This window comes from Phycodurus eques, chromosome 15, assembly GCF_024500275.1.
Source record: "Phycodurus eques isolate BA_2022a chromosome 15, UOR_Pequ_1.1, whole genome shotgun sequence".
Lineage (NCBI taxonomy): Eukaryota > Metazoa > Chordata > Actinopteri > Syngnathiformes > Syngnathidae > Phycodurus > Phycodurus eques.
This window is the reverse complement of record NC_084539.1, coordinates 16,552,421-16,557,517: the sequence shown is the minus strand read 5'-3', so window position 1 is coordinate 16,557,517 and position 5,097 is coordinate 16,552,421.

Here is a 5,097-nt window from a genome sequence, read left to right as displayed (position 1 = left end):
GTCCGCATGTGGAACCCTCTGATTGGTTACTCGAACCGGAGGTTTCTCTCTCTTGATTGGTTACTCAAACCGGAAGTGTCTTTCTCGCCATCTTAATTTCCTTTTTAAAAAAAGACTCCAAAACGAAAAACGTACATATATATGAATACATTAAAATACAGTAGCGTATGCGGACCAAGTGTTCATCAGTAATGAGACAGGTTTTATTTAAGAAGAATAAAATAGAATAGAATAAGAATAAAATTAAGAATAAAAGTTTAAAGCAAAATGCAATTTTTTAAAAAAGTTCAATGCAACTGAATTGTACTTTGGCAGTGATTCTTGTGTATAGCGGGAGGGAACCTGCATACTTCTGATGGTGCGTGTACCACACTTTGAGAATCACTCCAGTAGATTATACTGTATAAATCAATTAATGAGATGTAGTTCACATGACATGGACGCAAGTCCGATGACACAAACACAGTAGATCAGCGAACTGCGGCCAAGGGTGTCCTGGTGCCAAGTGCACACATGGACACCCTTATGCTTGAACATGGTTTTCGATTATGGACAATCCACGATTAATCGAGCAGAACACCGCTCGGGTTCTGCTCGATTAAAATTAAAAATCCTTTAATATATAACTCTTAATATAAGAGTGATTCTTATTGAGTCTTTGTCTGCATAGCATAACAGAAATTCAAGGGTTATTTTAATGATTGCATCTGGTGTAAACGCCATAATGAATATCACTATGTCTCCCTAGACAAACGCCTATGGGATTTAGTTGATTGGTGTGGGACCACTCTGATTGCTTTCCGCAGCCCTTATGGTTATGTTATCTTCCTACACTGTATGTACTCTCATTTGTACTCAAATTCTTTACAGGGGTTTGAAATTCCAGGTCCAGGCACTCCGCTGGATACTGTAATGGAAAAAGCCTTTATTTATTGGGGTCAAAACTTTAAAGGAGACATAATTATAGTGCCATTGACATTAGGTCTGTCACTTCTGATACTTTCAACATTTCTTCTTACAGAAATGACAATGGCATTATAATAATTTCTCCACATCAAATAAAGGCATTTGACATTTACAGTATCTAACTGAATGTGTGTACCTGGAATTCTTCCAGCATCTTTTTGATGAATATTTAACCCTTCCAAGAACACTAGGGAATACAGGGATACCAAATTTCAATATGCCTGTCCTGTCCTATTCCTCGTCACGCCCTTTCCTCATAAGGTGTACCAGTCCACATATAGATACAAAAATCCAACTCTTAAGCATTGTTTTTTATGTTAAATTGTGTTATGTTTTTAGATTGTTTTGCTCTGTCCTCTCTCTTCACTCTCTGTGTTCCATCTCTTTCCTACTATCCATCCATCCATCCATTTCAACACCGCTTATCCTGGTTGGGGTCGCGGGACGCTGGAGCCTATCCCAGCTGGCTTCGGGCGAAAGGCGGACTACACCCTGAACTGGTCGCCAGTCAGTCGCAGGGCACATATAGACACGGACAACCATTCACGCTCACATTCACACCGTCACTGAGTGGGAACTGAACCCACACTGCCTGCACCAAAGTCAGGCGAGTGTACCACTACACCATCAGTGACTCTCTTTCCTACTATAATGTTTATAATCATTCCTGTCATGTACTGTTGTTATGCTGTAATTGTTCTCAGTTGATTTTCATCATCATCATGATCGTTATTTGCCATCCATCCATCCATCCATTTTCTGAGCCGCTTCTCCTCACTAGGGTCGCGGACGTGCTGGAGCCTAACCCAGCTGTCGTTATTTGCCAAGTATGTGAAAAAAATACAAGGAATTTGTCTCCGGTCGTTGGAGCCCCTCTAGTACGACAACAGTCAGTCAACTGACAATGAATACTTTTGAGACATAAAAACATAAAAACACACTGCGGAGAGTCACTGAGCAATGAGAGGTGACGGGTAATGTGGTAATGCTGATACAATGACAATTGTGCAAATGATGCAGAGTTCTCTAGCAGTTTAGCGCAGTTTGAAATGACTAATAGAACAATAGTCTGGTGCAGTGCCCATTGCGCAAATGGCGCAGAGACTTCAAGAAATTATGCAGTTTAAAGTGACTAGTATCGCGATAATCTGAAACAATGTGAATTGTGCAAATGGTGCAGATTCTTCTCAAGCACGAGTGGTCAGGTCCTGAGAGACTAATTCCCAGGAACTTCAAGGTTTCGACAGTTGACGGGGTAGTTGGACAGCGTGATGGAGAGCTGTGGCGAAGGATGCTTCTTGAAGTCCACGATCATCTCTACAGTCTTGAGCGTGTTCAGCCCCAGGTTGTGTCGGCCACACCAAAACTCTAGCTGCTCCACTTCCTGTTGCTACAGAGACTCATCACTGTCTTTGATGAGACCGATGACTGTGGTGTAGTCTGTAAACTTCAGGAGTTTGACACCCAGGTGTGTTGAGGTGCAGTCGTTCGTGAGAGAGGACACATCCTTGGAGCGCCCTGGTGCTGATAGTGCGTGTGGATGAGGTGGTGTCCCCCAGCCACACCTGCTGTGTCCTGCCCATCAAGAAGCTGTAAATCCATTGTCAAATGGCAGGCGAGACGCTGATCTGGAAAAGCTTGGAGAGTTCGAGGATGATGGTGTTGAACGCAGAGCTGAAGTCCACGAAGAATGTGTATTCTGTTACCTCTTGTGGGAATAAAGTGACTGAGGTGGATCAGTGACTGTGTAATCCTTGACCACATTTGAGGGCATTGCAATATCCTACCTATGTGCTACCATACTGCATAAAAAGGAAAAAGGGACAGGTAAACATTAATACAATTTAACATAGCAAAAAAACTATTTAAAAAATAATTTAAAAAAAGGTTTATCACTAAACTGTTGATGACAATGCAACTAAATACTCTTAATTTCACTTTATGAATTGTAATTTTGAAGAATTAATTTTAGTTGAAACAGCATATCATTTATTTTAATTTAAAAAAAGACAAAATATGTTAGTTTTGATGTCTGCAAAAGTATTATTATTTATTTATTATTATTAATTATTATTATATTTTCCCTGTCTCATTTAATGCTTCCTGTTTTGTAATGAGTTATAGTTGCTGAGTTGAACCAGTTACATAACTCAGTCCGCCTGGTGTAACAGCTGTGGGTTCTCTGCTCACAATAAATGCATTTTACACTCATTTATTTCGGTTATTTGAGGAGGCAGTGTAAGCGGCGTCAAGCTTTTGCTTTTGATAATTTGATTACTGTTTTAGATGTGGAAAATCCTCCTTTGCTGCTTCGCTGAATTGATAACCCTTGTTTTTCTTTATATTCCATGTGACCTGTAAGGAAACACATTTTGACTAATTGTAAGAGTGATCTGAATCAGAATCAGAATTATCTTTATTGGCCAGGTATAGTGTTTATTAAAACACACACGGAATGTGTCTCTGGTAGCTGGAGCCTCTCTAGTACTAGAGCAAAAAGCTATACAACACAATATATTTCGGACATAAACGCAAATGTTAAAAGCAGAGCTTCGGTAAGCAATATAAAGTGTCCAGTAGTGCAGTAATACTGTTCAACATGCAGTAATACTGTTCCAACAACAAGTGTTCAAATGTTGCAGAGTAAGATCTACTATGATGAGCATGAGGTGTACGAAGGCCTTTATGACAACAGTCCAGAATGTGGGAGCACATTATATCAATTTTAAAATCCCTGCATTTTCTCCTTGTGTGCGTCAGGATGGATTTTAAGGTTCTTGCAGTGGTTTATAAGTGTCTTAACAGTCTTGGGCCTTCTTATCTTTCACAGTTGCTTTTAACCTATCCCCATCTAAAAACATCTATTTACTAAAAACGTACAATAATAGGAGATTCATTTGATGTTTGTTAGCTCACGTGACATGTAACTAACATAAACCCTTGAAAATCAAAAGCATACATTCTTCCTCTGAGCAACCAGAATTAGTCATAAAGAACATTAATATAGACACCCCTCTGTTCTGAATGTGCTGGACGTCTTGGTGACAAGGTTTTCATTTAACATGTTATTTTATTATTTAGTTCAGGAGATAAGGGCCCTGCCCATACTATCACTGTCACTTTATGACAAAGAAGTTTAGTTTTTTTTTTAGGCGAGTCACAAGTTGGATTCAGACAGTGTTACACGCTTCTGCTGCACTCAAGTGGATAAAAATATTACTACACACAGATTCACAAACGACTTGAGTTTGACTTTCATCCCACGAATCTGCACATTTGTGAAAGATATACATTTCATTTACAATCTGTATATTAAATGTTCAATGACATGCTTCTATACTCATACAGTCAAGTCTGCACATTCTCTCTCTCTTTTCCATTTCTTGTGTACTATACCCGCTCTTCTTGACTAGACGGGTCTCCAAGCATTGTAAAATACTTCCATCCATCCATTTTCTGAGCCGCTTATCCTCACTAGGGTCGCGGGCGTGCTGGAGCCTATCCCAGCTGTCATCGGGCAGGAGGCGGGGTACACCCTGAACTGGTTGCCAGCCAATCGCAGGGCACATACAAACAAACAACCATTCACACTCACAGTCATGCCTACGGGCAATTTAGAGTCTCCAATTAATGCATGTTTTTGGGATGTGGGAAGAAACCGGAGTGCCCGGAGAAAACCCACGCGGGCACGGGGAGAACATGCAAACACCACACAGTCGGGTCCGGGGATTGAACCCGGGGTGTAAAATACTCACATTGTTTAATTGATATAAAGTTAGATTGGAACATTTCTTACAGAAGGAAGTTAAATCCTTTGTCATGTATCAAGGCGAGTACGGTTATATTATAAAACCCGTTAAACACATCAATAGTAAATAACATATTTCCACGGTGGAAAAAAATGCAGCAAACAAAAAAAAACTATTAAATATGGTGTAATTGTTAAAATGATAAAACTATATGAAGTTTTAAGTGAATCATACGTTTAAACAAAAAATAATAAGAGCTTGTCTTTCACAAGAATACACTGTTTAGGTCTCCGAGATGTGTTAGTGTAACTTTCGCATTTGGCCATGTGACGCAGCACAACAAGTCACGCGAGAAAACAAATCACGCTACACTGTATTTACA